The 18,601-nt window shown below is 49.5% G+C and overlaps 5 non-coding genes across 5 annotated transcripts; all 5 read left to right on the forward strand.

Annotated features, from left to right (window-relative positions):
* The first annotated feature begins 3,259 nt into the window (after positions 1 to 3,259).
* On the forward strand, positions 3,260 to 3,333 carry Trnat-agu (transfer RNA threonine (anticodon AGU)). Its single transcript has one exon. It is a non-coding gene; the product is annotated as a tRNA-Thr (tRNA).
* Positions 3,334 to 6,165: 2,832 nt separating this feature from the next.
* Trnaa-agc (transfer RNA alanine (anticodon AGC)) lies at positions 6,166 to 6,239 on the forward strand. Its single transcript has one exon. It is a non-coding gene; the product is annotated as a tRNA-Ala (tRNA).
* A 1,385-nt stretch (positions 6,240 to 7,624) lies between these two features.
* Trnaa-agc (transfer RNA alanine (anticodon AGC)) lies at positions 7,625 to 7,700 on the forward strand. The gene has a single exon. It is a non-coding gene; the product is annotated as a tRNA-Ala (tRNA).
* Positions 7,701 to 9,092: 1,392 nt separating this feature from the next.
* On the forward strand, positions 9,093 to 9,168 carry Trnaa-agc (transfer RNA alanine (anticodon AGC)). Its single transcript has one exon. It is a non-coding gene; the product is annotated as a tRNA-Ala (tRNA).
* Positions 9,169 to 10,548: 1,380 nt separating this feature from the next.
* Positions 10,549 to 10,624, forward strand: Trnaa-agc (transfer RNA alanine (anticodon AGC)). Its single transcript has one exon. It is a non-coding gene; the product is annotated as a tRNA-Ala (tRNA).
* Positions 10,625 to 18,601: the final 7,977 nt, after the last annotated feature.

Below are 18,601 nucleotides of genomic sequence, written 5' to 3' on the forward strand. Positions count from 1 at the left end.
GTCATAAGGAGAGCAAGGTGTAAGTGTGGGGACCGGCTGTTATCGTGGTGTCATCGAGTGCAGATCTGTCTTAGGTATCACGGCTTAACGTCATTGAAGTCTAGAGGTGGACAAAACGTTCGTCTTACTCAGAGCGGTGTCTGAACTCTATTTTCGACGTTATGCGTGCCACTTTCATTGTGGCCAACTACGATTCGATACAGAATGCACGAAACCTGAAAGACACCCTCACTGATACATAGAGAGTAGTGTTTGTCTGCGGAATAATTGGAGTGCAAGGGTCTGTGACGTTGATATGACTGAATGTAGCACTACTAGTTATCGGGGGAGGGGGTGGGCGTAGCTCAGATGGTAGAGCGCTCGCTTAGCGTGTGAGAGGTACTGGGATCGATACCCAGCGCCTCCAGAATTTTTAACACACCTACATGCGCACCTTGCCATGCAAGTGGAATAATTCCCAACCGGCAGAGGTGTGTAGGCAGATACAGGCGAACGATTAGCATCCACAATTGCGCCGATTTCACGTAAATCCTACTGCACGTTCCCATTCTTTGCGTGCAGTCGGCTGCTACTGGTGTTGCTGGTTGTGACTGCTGATAACAGATGCCGTAGCAATCAATTCATGGAGTGAGTTGTATGTTTTGCGATAGTCTGTCTCTGACAAGGAAGCACAGGTGATATAGGTGCGAACACAGAAAGCTTGCAGCCCCTCGCTGCCTGCAGACACAGAGCAGCCACACTAGAAAAGCGGCCTAAGCCGTAGGCGAAATGTGCTCATTCACTTTGGCGCGACGTCCAACTATAAATAAGGCTGTCACTAGCGTGAGCGTCGTGTAAAGTCGGAAAAGTCATCTGCATGGGTGATTGCCAAGTTTGGGGAGCGTTTCGTAGTACGATCAGTGCAAAGGGGACGCGGAAACTTGTTGTGTCCCAGTGTTTTGCAGTTGGACGACAAGAGTTTGACACAGTAGCAAAGAGCGAGGCACTGAGTTGGCATGAACAATGGAGAGCACAATGGGGCTCGAGATGTGCTTGTTACCTCAGGTGCTGTGTGATTGTGGACAAGGAGTGAAATGGACCAATTTGTGACCGCCCTTTCAATTTAAGACGTTCAAAACAGACGGAATTTGCATTCGTAATACCAGAGCATCGAAACTACTTGGAACTCTTGTGAATATGAACGTGTCCGCGCCTTTGTATTCTGGTACCTTCGCCGCTACAAACCAACGAACCATCGTGTCCGTGCACATCAGAGTCGCAAAGAATGGAGAATAGCCAGGCTTGGTCGTGTGTGTAGCTGTAGCTCAGTTGGCAGATCGTTCGCTTAGCGTGTGAACGGTCTCGGGTTCAAGCTCCGGCTCCTCCATGTTTTGTGGTCAGTGCATGGTAAGTGTTGGTCGCGGTGAACGTAAACGCACGCAAGAAGTTGCAAAACCAGCGTCACAGACTGATATGATGTATACTGTCATAAGGAGAGCAAGGTGTAAGTGTGGGGACCGGCTGTTATCGTGGTGTCATCGAGTGCAGATCTGTCTTAGGTATCACGGCTTAACGTCATTGAAGTCTAGAGGTGGACAACACGTTCGTCTTACTCAGAGCGGTGTCTGAACTCTATTTTCGACGTTATGCGTGCCACTTTCATTGTGGCCAACTACGATTCGATACAGAATGCACGAAACCTGAAAGACACCCTCACTGATACATAGAGAGTAGTGTTTGTCTGCGGAATAATGGGAGTGCAAGGGTCTGTGACGTTGATATGACTGTATGTAGCACTACTAGTTATCGGGGGGGGGGTGGGCGTAGCTCAGATGGTAGAGCGCTCGCTTAGCGTGTGAGAGGTACTGGGATCGATACCCAGCGCCTCCAGAATTTTTAACACACCTGCATGCGCACCTTGCCATGCAAGTGGAATAATTCCCAACCGGCAGAGGTGTGTAGGCAGATACAAGCGAACGATTAGCATCCACAATTGCGCCGATTTCACGTAAATCCTACTGCACGTTCCCATTCTTTGCGTGCAGTCGGCTGCTACTGGTGTTGCTGGTTGTGACTGCTGATAACAGATGCCGTAGCAATCAATTCATGGAGTGAGTTGTATGTTTTGCGATAGTCTGTCTCTGACAAGGAAGCACAGGTGATATAGGTGCGAACACAGGAAGCTTGCAGCCCCTCGCTGCCTGCAGACACAGAGCAGCCACACTAGAAGAGCGGCCTAAGCCGTAGGCGAAATGTGCTCATTCGCTTTGGCGCGACGTCCAACTATAAATAAGGCTGTCACTAGCGTGAGCGTCGTGTAAAGTCGGAAAAGTCATCTGCATGGGTGATTGCCAAGTTTGGGGAGCGTTGCGTAGTGCGATCAGTGCAATGGGGACGCGGAAACTTGTTGTTTCCCAGTGTTTTGCAGTTGGACGACAAGAGTTTTACACAGTAGCAAAGAGCGAGGCACTGAGTTGGCATGAACAATGGAGAGCACAATGGGGCTCGAGATGTGCTTGTTACCTCAGGTGCTGTGTGATTGTGGACAACGAGTGAAATGGACCAATTTGTGACCGCCCTTTCAATTTAAGACGTTCAAAACAGACGGAATTTGCATTCGTAATACCAGAGCATCGAAACTACTTGGAACTCTTGTGTATAAGAACGTGTCCGCGCCTTTGTATTCTGGTACCTTCGCCGCTACAAACCAACCAACCATCGTGTACGTGCACATCAGAGTCGCAAAGAATGGAGAAAAGCCAGGCTTGGTCGTGTGTGTAGCTGTAGCTCAGTTGGCAGATCGTTCGCTTAGCGTGTGAACGGTCTCGGGTTCAAGCCCCGGCTCCTCCATGTTTTGTGGTCAGTGCATGGTAAGTGTTGGTCGCGGCGAACATAAACGCACGCAAGAAGTTGCAAAACCAGCGTCACAGACTGATATGATGTATACTGTCATAAGGAGAGCAAGGTGTAAGTGTGGGGACCGGCTGTTATCGTGGTGTCATCGAGTGCAGATCTGTCTTAGGTATCACGGCTTAACGTCATTGAAGTCTAGAGGTGGACAAAACGTTCGTCTTACTCAGAGCGGTGTCTGAACTCTATTTTCGACGTTATGCGTGCCACTTTCATTGTGGCCAACTACGATTCGATACAGAATGCACGAAACCTGAAAGACACACTCACTGATACATAGAGAGTAGTGTTTGTCTGCGGAATAATTGGAGTGCAAGGGTCTGTGACGTTGATATGACTGAATGTAGCACTACTAGTTATCGGGGGAGGGGGTGGGCGTAGCTCAGATGGTAGAGCGCTCGCTTAGTGTGCGAGAGGTACTGGGATCGATACCCAGCGCCTCCAGAATTTTTAACACACCTACATGCGCACCTTGCCATGCAAGTGGAATAATTCCCAACCGGCAGAGGTGTGTAGGCAGATACAAGCGAACGATTAGCATCCACAATTGCGCCGATTTCACGTAAATCCCACTGCACGTTCCCAATCTTTGCGTGCAGTCGGCTGCTACTGGTGTTGCTGGTTGTGACTGCTGATAACAGATGCCGTAGCAATCAATTCATGGAGTGAGTTGTATGTTTTGCGATAGTCTGTCTCTGACAAGGAAGCACAGGTGATATAGGTGCGAACACAGGAAGCTTGCAGCACCTCGCTGCCTGCAGACACAGAGCAGCCACACTAGAAGAGCGGCCTAAGCCGTAGGCGAAATGTGCTCATTCGCTTTGGCGCGACGTCCAACTATAAATAAGGCTGTCACTAGCGTGAGCGTCGTGTAAAGTCGGAAAAGTCATCTGCATGGGTGATTGCCAAGTTTGGGGAGCGTTTCGTAGTGCGATCAGTGCAATGGGGACGCGGAAACTTGTTGTGTCCCAGTGTTTTGCAGTTGGACGACAAGAGTTTTACACAGTTGCAAAGAGCGAGGCACTGAGTTGGCATGAACAATGGAGAGCACAATGGGGCTCGAGATGTGCTTGTTACCTCAGGTGCTGTGTGATTGTGGACAAGGAGTGAAATGGACCAATTTGTGACCGCCCTTTCAATTTAAGACGTTCAAAACAGACGGAATTTGCATTCGTAATACCAGAGCATCGAAACTACTTGGAACTCTTGTGTATATGAACGTGTCCTTTGTATTCTGGTACCTTCGCCGCTACAAACCGACCAACCATCGTGTACGTGCACATCAGAGTCGCAAAGAATGGAGAATAGCCAGGCTTGGTCGTGTGTGTAGCTGTAGCTCAGTTGGCAGATCGTTCGCTTAGCGTGTGAACGGTCTCGGGTTCAAGCCCCGGCTCCTCCATGTTTTGTGGTCAGTGCATGGTAAGTGTTGGTCGCGGCGAACATAAACGCACGCAAGAAGTTGCAAAACCAGCGTCACAGACTGATATGATGTATACTGTCATAAGGAGAGCAAGGTGTAAGTGTGGGGACCGGCTGTTATCGTGGTGTCATCGAGTGCAGATCTGTCTTAGGTATCACGGCTTAACGTCATTGAAGTCTAGAGGTGGACAACACGTTCGTCTTACTCAGAGCGGTGTCTGAACTCTATTTTCGACGTTATGCGTGCCACTTTCATTGTGGCCAACTACGATTCGATACAGAATGCACGAAACCTGAAAGACACCCTCACTGATACATAGAGAGTAGTGTTTGTCTGCGGAATAATGGGAGTGCAAGGGTCTGTGACATTGATATGACTGTATGTAGCACTACTGGTTATTGGGGGGGTGGGCGTAGCTAAGATGGTAGAGCGCTCGCTTAGCGTGCGAGAGGTACTGGGATCGATATCCAGCGCCTCCAGAATTTTTAACACACCTACATGCGCACCTTGCCATGCAGGTGGAATAATTCCCAACCGGAAGAGGTGTGTAGGCAGATACAAGCGAACGATTAGCATCCACAATTGCGCCGATTTCACGTAAATCCCACTGCACGTTCCCATTCTTTGCGTGCAGTCGGCTGCTACTGGTGTTGCTGGTTGTGACTGCTGATAACAGATGCCATAGCAATCAATTCATGGTATGTTTTGCGATAGTCTGTCTCTGACAAGGAAGCACAGGTGATATAGGTGCGAACACAGGAAGCTTGCAGCCCCTCGCTGCCTGCAGACACAGAGCAGCCACACTAGAAGAGCGGCCTAAGCCGTAGGCGAAATGTGCTCATTCGCTTTGGAGCGACGTCCAACTATAAATAAGGCTGTCACTAGCGTGAGCGTCGTGTAAAGTCGGAAAAGTCATCTGCATGGGTGATTGAGAAAGTTTGGGGAGCGTTTCGTAGTACGATCAGTGCAAAGGGGACGCGGAAACTTATTGTGTCCCAGTGTTTTGCAGTTGGACGACAAGAGTTTTACGCAGTAGCAAAGAGCGAGGCACTGAGTTGGCATGAACAATGGAGAGCACAATGGGGCTATAATGTGCTTGTTACCTCAGGTGCTGTGTGATTGTGGACAACGAGTGAAATGGACCAATTTGTGACCGCCCTTTCAATTTAAGACGTTCAAAACAGACGGAATTTGCATTCGTAATACCAGAGCATCGAAACTACTTGGAACTCTTGTGTATATGAACGTGTCCGCGCCTTTGTATTCTGGTACCTTCGCCGCTACAAACCAACCAATCATCGTGTACGTGCACATCAGAGTCGCAAAGAATGGAGAATAGCCAGGCTTGGTCGTGTGTGTAGCTGTAGCTCAGTTGGCAGATCGTTCGCTTAGCGTGTGAACGGTCTCGGGTTCAAGACCCGGCTCCTCCATGTTTTGTGGTCAGTGCATGGTAAGTGTTGGTCGCGGCGAACATAAACGCACGCAAGAAGTTGCAAAACCAGCGTCACAGACTGATATGATGTATACTGTCATAAGGAGAGCAAGGTGTAAGTGTGGGGACCGGCTGTTATCGTGGTGTCATCGAGTGCAGATCTGTCTTAGGTATCACAGCTTAACGTCATTGAAGTCTAGAGGTGGACAACACGTTCGTCTTACTCAGAGCGGTGTCTGAACTCTATTTTCGACGTTATGCGTGCCACTTTCATTGTGGCCAACTACGATTCGATGCAGAATGCACGAAACCTGAAAGACACCCTCACTGATACATAGAGAGTAGTGTTTGTCTGCGGAATAATGGGAGTGCAAGGGTCTGTGACGTTGATATGACTGTATGTAGCACTACTAGTTACCGGGGGGGTGGGCGTAGCTCAGATGGTAGAGCGCTCGCTTAGCGTGCGAGAGGTGCTGGGATCGATACCCAGCGCCTCCAGAATTTTTAACACACCTACATGCGCACCTTGCCATGCAAGTGGAATAATTCCCAACCGGCAAAGGTGTGTAGGCAGATACAAGCGAACGATTGGCATCCACAATTGCGCCGATTTCACGTAAATCCCACTGCACGTTCCCATTCTTTGCGTGCAGTCGGCTGCTACTGGTGTTGCTGGTTGTGACTGCTGATAACAGATGCCGTAGCAATCAATTCATGGAGTGAGTTGTATGTTTTGCGATAGTCTGTCTCTGACAAGGAAGCACAGGTGATATAGGTGCGAACACAGGAAGCTTGCAGCCCCTCGCTGCCTGCAGACACAGAGCAGCCACACTAGAAGAGCGGCCTAAGCCGTAGGCGAAATGTGCTCATTCGCTTTGGCGCGACGTCGAACTATAAATAAGGCTGTCACTAGCGTGAGCGTCGTGTAAAGTCGGAAAAGTCATCTGCATGGGTGATTGAGAAAGTTTGGGGAGCGTTTCGTAGTACGATCAGTGCAAACGGGACGCGGAAACTTGTTGTGTCCCAGTGTTTTGCAGTTGGACGACAAGAGTTTTACACAGTAGCAAAGAGCGAGGCACTGAGTTGGCATGAACTATTGAGAGCACAATGGGGCTCGAGATGTGCTTGTTACCTCAGGTGCTGTGTGATTGTGGACACGGAGTGAAATGGACCAATTTGTGACCGCCCTTTCAATTTAAGACGTTCAAAACAGACGGAATTTGCATTCGTAATACCAGAGCATCGAAACCACTTGGAACTCTTGTGTATATGAACGTGTCCGCGCCTTTGTATTCTGGTACTTTCGCCGCTACAAACCGACCAACCATCGTGTACGTGCACATCAGAGTCGCAAAGAATGGAGAATAGCCAGGCTTGGTCGTGTGTGTAGCTGTAGCTCAGTTGGCAGATCGTTCGCTTAGCGTGTGAACGGGCTCGGGTTCAAGCCCCGGCTCCTCCATGTTTTGTGGTCAGTGCATGGTAAGTGTTGATCGCGGCGAACATAAACGCACGCAAGAAGTTGCAAAACCAGCGTCACAGACTGATATGATGTATACTGTCATAAGGAGAGCAAGGTGTAAGTGTGGGGACCGGCTGTTATCGTGGTGTCATCGAGTGCAGATCTGTCTTAGGTATCACGGCTTAACGTCATTGAAGTCTAGAGGTGGACAACACGTTCGTCTTACTCAGAGCGGTGTCTGAACTCTATTTTCGACGTTATGCGTGCCACTTTCATTGTGGCCAACTACGATTCGATACAGAATGCACGAAACCTGAAAGACACCCTCACTGATACATAGAGAGTAGTGTTTGTCTGCGGAATAATGGGAGTGCAAGGGTCTGTGACGTTGATATGACTGTATGTAGCACTACTAGTTATCGGGGGGGTTGGCGTAGCTCAGATGGTAGAGCGCTCGCTTAGCGTGCGAGAGGTACTGGGATCGATACCCAGCGCCTCCAGAATTTTTAACACACCTACATGCGCACCTTGCCATGCAAGTGGAGTAATTCCCAACCGGCAGAGGTGTGTAGGCAGATACAAGCGAACGATTAGCATCCACAATTGCGCCGATTTCACGTAAATCCCACTGCACGTTCCCATTCTTTGCGTGCAGTCGGCTGCTACTGGTGTTGCTGGTTGTGACTGCTGATAACAGATGCCGTAGCAATCAATTCATGGAGTGAGTTGTATGTTTTGCGATAGTCTGTCTCTGACAAGGAAGCACAGGTGATATAGGTGCGAACACAGGAAGCTTGCAGCCCCTCGCTGCCTGCAGACACAGAGCAGCCACACTAGAAGAGCGGCCTAAGCCGTAGGCGAAATGTGCTCATTCGCTTTGGCGCGACGTCGAACTATAAATAAGGCTGTCACTAGCGTGAGCGTCGTGTAAAGTCGGAAAAGTCATCTGCATGGGTGATTGAGAAAGTTTGGGGAGCATTTCGTAGTACGATCAGTGCAAACTGGACGCGGAAACTTGTTGTGTCCCAGTGTTTTGCAGTTGGACGACAAGGGTTTTACGCAGTAGCAAAGAGCGAGGCACTGAGTTGGCATGAACTATGGAGAGCACAATGGGGCTCGAGATGTGCTTGTTACCTCAGGTGCTGTGTGATTGTGGACAAGGAGTGAAATGGACCAATTTGTGACCGCCCTTTCAATTTAAGACGTTCAAAACAGACGGAATTTGCATTCGTAATACCAGAGCATCGAAACTACTTGGAACTCTTGTGTATATGAACGTGTCCGCGCCTTTGTATTCTGGTACCTTCGCCGCTACAAACCGACCAACCATCGTGTACGTGCACATCAGAGTCGCAAAGAATGGAGAATAGCCGGTCTTGGTCGTGTGTGTAGCTGTAGCTCAGTTGGCAGATCGTTCGCTTAGCGTGTGAACGGTCTCGGGTTCAAGCCCCGGCTCCTCCATGTTTTGTGGTCAGTGCATGGTAAGTGTTGGTCGCGGCGAACATAAACGCACGCAAGGAGTAGCAAAACCAGCGTCACAGACTGATATGATGTATACTGTCATAAGGAGAGCAAGGTGTAAGTGTGGGGACCGGCTGTTATCGTGGTGTCATCGAGTGCAGATCTGTCTTAGGTATCACGGCTTAACGTCATTGAAGTCTAGAGGTGGACAACACGTTCGTCTTACTCAGAGCGGTGTCTGAACTCTATTTTCGACGTTATGCGTGCCACTTTCATTGTGGCCAACTACGATTCGATACAGAATGCACGAAACCTGAAAGACACCCTCACTGATACATAGAGAGTAGTGTTTGTCTGCGGAATAATGGGAGTGCAAGGGTCTGTGACGTTGATATGACTGTATGTAGCACTACTAGTTATCGTGGGGGGGGGGGGTTGGCGTAGCTCAGATGGTAGAGCGCTCGCTTAGCGTGCGAGAGGTACTGGGATCGATACCCAGCGCCTCCAGAATTTTTAACACACCTACATGCGCACCTTGCCATGCAAGTGGAATAATTCCCAACCGGCAGAGGTGTGTAGGCAGATACAAGCGAACGATTAGCATCCGCCGATTTCACGTAAATCCCACTGCACGTTCCCATTCTTTGCGTGCAGTCGGCTGCTACTGGTGTTGCTGGTTGTGACTGCTGATAACAGATGCCGTAGCAATCAATTCATGGAGTGAGTTGTATGTTTTGCGATAGTCTGTCTCTGACAAGGAAGCACAGGTGATATAGGTGCGAACACAGGAAGCTTGCAGCCCCTCGCTGCCTGCAGACACAGAGCAGCCACACTAGAAGAGCGGCCTAAGCCGTAGGCGAAATGTGCTCATTCGCTTTGGCGCGACGTCGAACTATAAATAAGGCTGTCACTAGCGTGAGCGTCGTGTAATGTCGGAAAAGTCATCTGCATGGGTGATTGAGAAAGTTTGGGGAGCGTTTCGTAGTACGATCAGTGCAAACGGGACGCGGAAACTTGTTGTGTCCCAGTGTTTTGCAGTTGGACGAAAAGAGTTTTACGCAGTAGCAAAGAGCGAGGCACTGAGTTGGCATGAACTATGGAGAGCACAATGGGGCTCGAGATGTGCTTGTTACCTCAGGTGCTGTGTGATTGTGGACAAGGAGTGAAATGGACCAATTTGTGACCGCCCTTTCAATTTAAGACGTTCAAAACAGACGGAATTTGCATTCGTAATACCAGAGCATCGAAACTACTTGGAACTCTTGTGTATATGAACGTGTCCGCGCCTTTGTATTCTGGTACCTTCGCCGCTACAAACCGACCAACCATCGTGTACGTGCACATCAGAGTCGCAAAGAATGGAGAATAGCCGGTCTTGGTCGTGTGTGTAGCTGTAGCTCAGTTGGCAGATCGTTCGCTTAGCGTGTGAACGGTCTCGGGTTCAAGCCCCGGCTCCTCCATGTTTTGTGGTCAGTGCATGGTAAGTGTTGGTCGCGGCGAACATAAACGCACGCAAGAAGTAGCAAAACCAGCGTCACAGACTGATATGATGTATACTGTCATAAGGAGAGCAAGGTGTAAGTGTGGGGACCGGCTGTTATCGTGGTGTCATCGAGTGCAGATCTGTCTTAGGTATCACGGCTTAACGTCATTGAAGTCTAGAGGTGGACAACACGTTCGTCTTACTCAGAGCGGTGTCTGAACTCTATTTTCGACGTTATGCGTGCCACTTTCATTGTGGCCAACTACGATTCGATACAGAATGCACGAAACCTGAAAGACACCCTCACTGATACATAGAGAGTAGTGTTTGTCTGCGGAATAATGGGAGTGCAAGGGTCTGTGACGTTGATATGACTGTATGTAGCACTACTAGTTATCGTGGGGGGGGTTGGCGTAGCTCAGATGGTAGAGCGCTCGCTTAGCGTGCGAGAGGTACTGGGATCGATACCCAGCGCCTCCAGAATTTTTAACACACCTACATGCGCACCTTGCCATGCAAGTGGAATAATTCCCAACCGGCAGAGGTGTGTAGGCAGATACAAGCGAACGATTAGCATCCGCCGATTTCACGTAAATCCCACTGCACGTTCCCATTCTTTGCGTGCAGTCGGCTGCTACTGGTGTTGCTGGTTGTGACTGCTGATAACAGATGCCGTAGCAATCAATTCATGGAGTGAGTTGTATGTTTTGCGATAGTCTGTCTCTGACAAGGAAGCACAGGTGATATAGGTGCGAACACAGGAAGCTTGCAGCCCCTCGCTGCCTGCAGACACAGAGCAGCCACACTAGAAGAGCGGCCTAAGCCGTAGGCGAAATGTGCTCATTCGCTTTGGCGCGACGTCGAACTATAAATAAGGCTGTCACTAGCGTGAGCGTCGTGTAATGTCGGAAAAGTCATCTGCATTCGTGATTGAGAAAGTTTGGGGAGCGTTTCGTAGTACGATCAGTGCAAACGGGACGCGGAAACTTGTTGTGTCCCAGTGTTTTGCAGTTGGACGAAAAGAGTTTTACGCAGTAGCAAAGAGCGAGGCACTGAGTTGGCATGAACTATGGAGAGCACAATGGGGCTCGAGATGTGCTTGTTACCTCAGGTGCTGTGTGATTGTGGACAAGGAGTGAAATGGACCAATTTGTGACCGCCCTTTCAATTTAAGACGTTCAAAACAGACGGAATTTGCATTCGTAATACCAGAGCATCGAAACTACTTGGAACTCTTGTGTATATGAACGTGTCCGCGCCTTTGTATTCTGGTACCTTCGCCGCTACAAACCGACCAACCATCGTGTACGTGCACATCAGAGTCGCAAAGAATGGAGAATAGCCAGGTTTGATCGTGTTTGTAGTTGTAGCTCAGTTGGCAGATCGTTCGCTTAGCGTGTGAACGGTCTCGGGTTCAAGCCCCGGCTCCTCCATGTTTTGTGGTCAGTGCATGGTAAGTGTTGGTCGCGGCGAACATAAACGCACGCAAGAAGTTGCAAAACTAGCGTCACAGACTGATATGATGTATACTGTCATAAGGAGAGCAAGGTGTAAGTGTGGGGACCGGCTGTTATCGTGGTGTCATCGAGTGCAGATCTGTCTTAGGTATCACGGCTTAACGTCATTGAAGTCTAGAGGTGGACAACACGTTCGTCTTACTCAGAGCGGTGTCTGAACTCTATTTTCGACGTTATGCGTGCCACTTTCATTGTGGCCAACTACGATTCGATACAGAATGCACGAAACCAGAAAGACACCCTCACTGATACATAGAGAGTAGTGTTTGCCTGCGGAATAATGGGAGTGCAAGGGTCTGTGACGTTGATATGACTGTATGTAGCACTACTAGTTATCGTGGGGGTGGGCGTAGCTCAGATGGTAGAGCGCTCGCTTAGCGTGCGAGAGGTACGGGGATCGATACCCAGCGCCTCCAGAATTTTTAACACACCTACATGCGCACCTTGCCATGCAAGTGGAATAATTCCCAACCGGCAGAGGTGTGTAGGCAGATACAAGCGAACGATTAGCATCCACAATTGCGCCGATTTCACGTAAATCCCACTGCACGTTCCCATTCTTTGCGTGCAGTCGGCTGCTACTGGTGTTGCTGGTTGTGACTGCTGATAACAGATGCCGTAGCAATCAATTCATGGAGTGAGTTGTATGTTTTGCGATAGTCTGTCTCTGACAAGGAAGCACAGGTGATATAGGTGCGAACACAGGAAGCTTGCAGCCCCTCGCTGCCTGCAGACACAGAGCAGCCACACTAGAAGAGCGGCCTAAGCCGTAGGCGAAATGTGCTCATTCGCTTTGGCGCGACGTCGAACTATAAATAAGGCTGTCACTAGCGTGAGCGTCGTGTAAAGTCGGAAAAGTCATCTGCATGGGTGATTGAGAAAGTTTGGGGAGCGTTTCGTAGTACGATCAGTGCAAACGGGACGCGGAAACTTGTTGTGTCCCAGTGTTTTGCAGTTGGACGAAAAGAGTTTTACGCAGTAGCAAAGAGCGAGGCACTGAGTTGGCATGAACTATGGAGAGCACAATGGGGCTCGAGATGTGCTTGTTACCTCAGGTGCTGTGTGATTGTGGACAAGGAGTGAAATGGACCAATTTGTGACCGCCCTTTCAATTTAAGACGTTCAAAACAGACGGAATTTGCATTCGTAATACCAGAGCATCGAAACTACTTGGAACTCTTGTGTATATGAACGTGTCCGCGCCTTTGTATTCTGGTACCTTCGCCGCTACAAACCGACCAACCATCGTGTCCGTGCACATCAGAGTCGCAAAGAATGGAGAATAGCCAGGCTTGGTCGTGCTTGTAGTTGTAGCTCAGTTGGCAGATCGTTCGCTTAGCGTGTGAACGGTCTCGGGTTCAAGCCCCGGCTCCTCCATGTTTTGTGGTCAGTGCATGGTAAGTGTTGGTCGCGGCGAACATAAACGCACGCAAGAAGTTGCAAAACCAGCGTCACAGACTGATATGATGTATACTGTCATAAGGAGAGCAAGGTGTAAGTGTGGGGACCGGCTGTTATCGTGGTGTCATCGAGTGCAGATCTGTCTTAGGTATCACGGCTTAGCGTCATTGAAGTCTAGAGGTGGACAACACGTTCGTCTAACTCAGAGCGGTGTCTGAACTCTATTTTCGACGTTATGCGTGCCACTTTCATTGTGGCCAACTACGATTCGATACAGAATGCACGAAACCTGAAAGACACCCTCACTGATACATAGAGAGTAGTGTTTGTCTGCGGAATAATGGGAGTGCAAGGGTCTGTGACGTTGATATGACTGTATGTAGCACTACTAGATATCGGGGGGGGGGGGGGTGGGCGTAGCACAGATGGTAGAGCGCTCGCTTAGCGTGCGAGAGGTACTGGGATCGATACCCAGCGCCTCCACAATTTTTAACACACCTACATGCGCACCTTGCCATGCAAGTGGAATAATTCCCAACCGGCAGAGGTGTGTAGGCAGATACAAGCGAACGATTAGCATCCGCCGATTTCACGTAAATCCCACTGCACGTTCCCATTCTTTGCGTGCAGTCGGCTGCTACTGGTGTTGCTGGTTGTGACTGCTGATAACAGATGCCGTAGCAATCAATTCATGGAGTGAGTTGTATGTTTTGCGATAGTCTGTCTCTGACAAGGAAGCACAGGTGATATAGGTGCGAACACAGGAAGCTTGCAGCCCCTCGCTGCCTGCAGACACAGAGCAGCCACACTAGAAGAGCGGCCTAAGCCGTAGGCGAAATGTGCTCATTCGCTTTGGCGCGACGTCGAACTATAAATAAGGCTGTCACTAGCGTGAGCGTCGTGTAAAGTCGGAAAAGTCATTTGCATGGGTGATTGCCAAGTTTGGGGAGCGTTTCGTAGTACGATCAGTGCAAACGGGACGCGGAAACTTGTTGTGTCCCAGTGTTTTGCAGTTGGACGACAAGGGTTTTACACAGTAGCAAAGAGCGAGACACTGAGTTGGCATGAACTATGGAGAGCACAATGGGGCTCGAGATGTGCTTGTTACCTCAGGTGCTGTGTGATTGTGGACAAGGAGTGAAATGGACCAATTTGTGACCGCCCTTTCAATTTAAGACGTTCAAAACAGACGGAATTTGCATTCGTAATACCAGAGCATCGAAACTACTTGGAACTCTTGTGTATATGAACGTGTCCGCGCCTTTGTATTCTGGTACCTTCGCCGCTACAAACCAACAAACCATCGTGTACGTGCACATCAGAGTCGCAAAGAATGGAGAATAGCCAGGCTTGGTCGTGTGTGTAGCTGTAGCTCAGTTGGCAGATCGTTCGCTTAGCGTGTGAACGGTCTCGGGTTCAAGCCCCGGCTCCTCCATGTTTTGTGGTCAGTGCATGGTAAGTGTTGGTCCCGGCGAACATAAACGCACGCAAGAAGTCGCAAAACCAGCGTCACAGACTGATATGATGTATACTGTCATAAGGAGAGCAAGGTGTAAGTGTGGGGACCGGCTGTTATCGTGGTGTCATCGAGTGCAGATCTGTCTAAGGTATCACGGCTTAACGTCATTGAAGTCTAGAGGTGGACAACACGTTCGTCTTACTCAGAGCGGTGTCTGAACTCTATTTTCGACGTTATGCGTGCCACTTTCATTGTGGCCAACTACGATTCGATACAGAATGCACGAAACCTGAAAGACACCCTCACTGATACATACAGAGTAGTGTTTGTCTGCGGAGTAATGGGAGTGCAAGGGTCTGTGACGTTGATATGACTGTATGTAGCAGTACTAGTTATCGGGGGGGTGGGCGTAGCTCAGATGGTAGAGTGCTCGTTTAGAGTGTGAGAGGTACTGGGATCGATACCCAGCGCCTCCAGAATTTTTAACACACCTACATGCGCACCTTGCCATGCAAGTGGAATAATTCCCAACCGGCAGAGGTGTGTAGGCAGATACAAGCGAACGATTAGCATCCACAATTGCGCCGATTTCACGTAAATCCCACTGCACGTTCCCATTCTTTGCGTGCAGTCGGCTGCTACTGGTGTTGCTGGTTGTGACTGCTGATAACAGATGCCGTAGCAATCAATTCATGGAGTGAGTTGTATGTTTTGCGATAGTCTGTCTCTGACAAGGAAGCACAGGTGATATAGGTGCGAACACAGGAAGCTTGCAGCCCCTCGCTGCCTGCAGACACAGAGCAGCCACACTAGAAGAGCGGTCTAAGTCGTAGGCGAAATGTGCTCATTCGCTTTGGCGCGACGTCGAACTATAAATAAGGCTGTCACTAGCGTGAGCGTCGTGTAAAGTCGGAAAAGTCATTTGCATGGGTGATTGCCAAGTTTGGGGAGCGTTTCGTAGTACGATCAGTGCAAACGGGACGCGGAAACTTGTTGTGTCCCAGTGTTTTGCAGTTGGACGACAAGAGTTTTACGCAGTAGCAAAGAGCGAGGCACTGAGTTGGCATGAACTATGGAGAGCACAATGGGGCTCGAGATGTGCTTGTTACCTCAGGTGCTGTGTGATTGTCGACAAGGAGTGAAATGGACCAATTTGTGACCGCCCTTTCAATTTAAGACGTTCAAAACAGACGGAATTTGCATTCGTAATACCAGAGCATCGAAACTACTTGGAACTCTTGTGTATATGAACGTGTCCGCGCCTTTGTATTCTGGTACCTTCGCCGCTACAAACCAACCAACCATCGTGTACGTGCACATCAGAGTCGCAAAGAATGGAGAATAGCCAGGCTTGGTCGTGTGTGTAGCTGTAGCTCAGTTGGCAGATCGTTCGCTTAGCGTGTGAACGGTCTCGGGTTCAAGCCCCGGCTCCTCCATGTTTTGTGGTCAGTGCATGGTAAGTGTTGGTCGCGGCGAACATAAACGCACGCAAGAAGTTGCAAAACCAGCGTCACAGACTGATATGATGTATACTGTCATAAGGAGAGCAAGGTGTAAGTGTGGGGACCGGCTGTTATCGTGGTGTCATCGAGTGCAGATCTGTCTTAGGTATCACGGCTTAACGTCATTGAAGTCTAGAGGTGGACAACACGTTCGTCTTACTCAGAGCGGTGTCTGAACTCTATTTTCGACGTTATGCGTGCCACTTTCATTGTGGCCAACTACGATTCGATACAGAATGCTCGAAACCTGAAAGACACCCTCACTGATACATAGAGAGTAGTGTTTGTCTGCGGAATAATGGGAGTGCAAGGGTCTGTGACGTTTATATGACTGTATGTAGCACTACTAGTTATTGGGGTGGTGGGCGTAGCTCAGATGGTAGAGCGCTCGCTTAGCGTGCGAGAGGTACTGGGATCGATACCTAGCGCCTCCAGAATTTTTAACACACCTACATGCGCACCTTGCCATGCAAGTGGAATAATTCCCAACCGGCAGAGGTGTGTAGGCAGATACAAGCGAACGATTAGCATCCACAATTGCGCCGATTTCACGTAAATCCCACTGCACGTTCCCATTCTTTGCGTGCAGTCGGCTGCTACTGGTGTTGCTGGTTGTGACTGCTGATAACAGATGCCGTAGCAATCAATTCATGGAGTGAGTTGTATGTTTTGCGATAGTCTGTCTCTGACAAGGAAGCACAGGTGATATAGGTGCGAACACAGGAAGCTTGCAGCCCCTCGCTGCGTGCAGACACAGAGCAGCCACACTAGAAGAGCGGCCTAAGCCGTAGGCGAAATGTGCTCATTCGCTTTGGCGCGACGTCGAACTATAAATAAGGCTGTCACTAGCGTGAGCGTCGTGTAAAGTCGGAAAAGTCATCTGCATGGGTGATTGAGAAAGTTTGGGGAGCGTTTCGTAGTACGATCAGTGCAAACGGGACGCGGAAACTTGTTGTGTCCCAGTGTTTTGCAGTTGGACGAAAAGAGTTTTACGCAGTAGCAAAGAGCGAGGCACTGAGTTGGCATGAACTATGGAGAGCACAATGGGGCTCGAGATGTGCTTGTTACCTCAGGTGCTGTGTGATTGTGGACAAGGAGTGAAATGGACCAATTTGTGACCGCCCTTTCAATTTAAGACGTTCAAAACAGACGGAATTTGCATTCGTAATACCAGAGCATCGAAACTACTTGGAACTCTTGTGTATATGAACGTGTCCGCGCCTTTGTATTCTGGTACCTTCGCCGCTACAAACCAACCAACCATCGTGTACGTGCACATCAGAGTCGCAAAGAATGGAGAATAGCCAGGCTTGGTCGTGTGTGTAGTTGTAGCTCAGTTGGCAGATCGTTCGCTTAGCGTGTGAACGGTCTCGGGTTCAAGCCCCGGCTCCTCCATGTTTTGTGGTCAGTGCATGGTAAGTGTTGGTCGCGGCGAACATAAACGCACGCAAGAAGTTGCAAAACTAGCGTCACAGACTGATATGATGTATACTGTCATAAGGAGAGCAAGGTGTAAGTGTGGGGACCGGCTGTTATCGTGGTGTCATCGAGTGCAGATCTGTCTTAGGTATCACGGCTATGCGTCATTGAAGTCTAGAGGTGGACAACACGTTCGTCTAGCTCAGAGCGGTGTCTGAACTCTATTTTCGACGTTATGCGTGCCACTTTCATTGTGGCCAACTACGATTCGATACAGAATGCACGAAACCTGAAAGACACCCTCACTGATACATAGAGAGTAGAGTTTGTCTGCGGAATAATGGGAGTGCAATGGTCTGTGACGTTGATATGACTGTATGTAGCACTACTAGTTATAGGGGGGGTGGGCGTAGCACAGATGGTAGAGCGCTCGCTTAGCGTGCGAGAGGTACTGGGATCGATACCCAGCGCCTCCAGAATTTTTAACACACCTACATGCGCACCTTGCCATGCAAGTGGAATAATTCCCAACCGGCAGAGGTGTGTAGGCAGATACAAGCGAACGATTAGCATCCACAATTGCGCCGATTTCACGTAAATCCCACTGCACGTTCCCATTCTTTGCGTGCAGTCGGCTGCTACGGGTGTTGCTGGTTGTGACTGCTGATAACAGATGCCGTAGCAATCAATTCATGGAGTGAGTTGTATGTTTTGCGATAGTCTGTCTCTGACAAGGAAGCACAGGTGATATAGGTGCGAACACAGGAAGCTTGCAGCCCCTCGCTGCCTGCAGACACAGAGCAGCCACACTAGAAGAGCGGCCTAAGCCGTAGGCGAAATGTGCTCATTCGCTTTGGCGCGACGTCGAACTATAAATAAGGCTGTCACTAGCGTGAGCGTCGTGTAAAGTCGGAAAAGTCATCTGCATGGGTGATTGCCAAGTTTGCGGAGCGTTTCGTAGTACGATCAGTGCAAAGGGGACGCGGAAACTTGTTGTGTCCCAGGGTTTTGCAGTTGGACGACAAGAGTTTGACATAGTAGCAAAGAGCGTGGCACTGAGTTGGCATGAACAATGGAGAGCACAATGGGGCTCGAGATGTGCTTGTTACCTCAGGTGCTGTGTGATTGTGGACAAGGAGTGAAATGGACCAATTTGTGA

This window comes from Schistocerca gregaria, chromosome 3 (assembly GCF_023897955.1).
Source record: "Schistocerca gregaria isolate iqSchGreg1 chromosome 3, iqSchGreg1.2, whole genome shotgun sequence".
In the NCBI taxonomy this organism is placed as follows: Eukaryota; Metazoa; Arthropoda; class Insecta; order Orthoptera; family Acrididae; genus Schistocerca; species Schistocerca gregaria.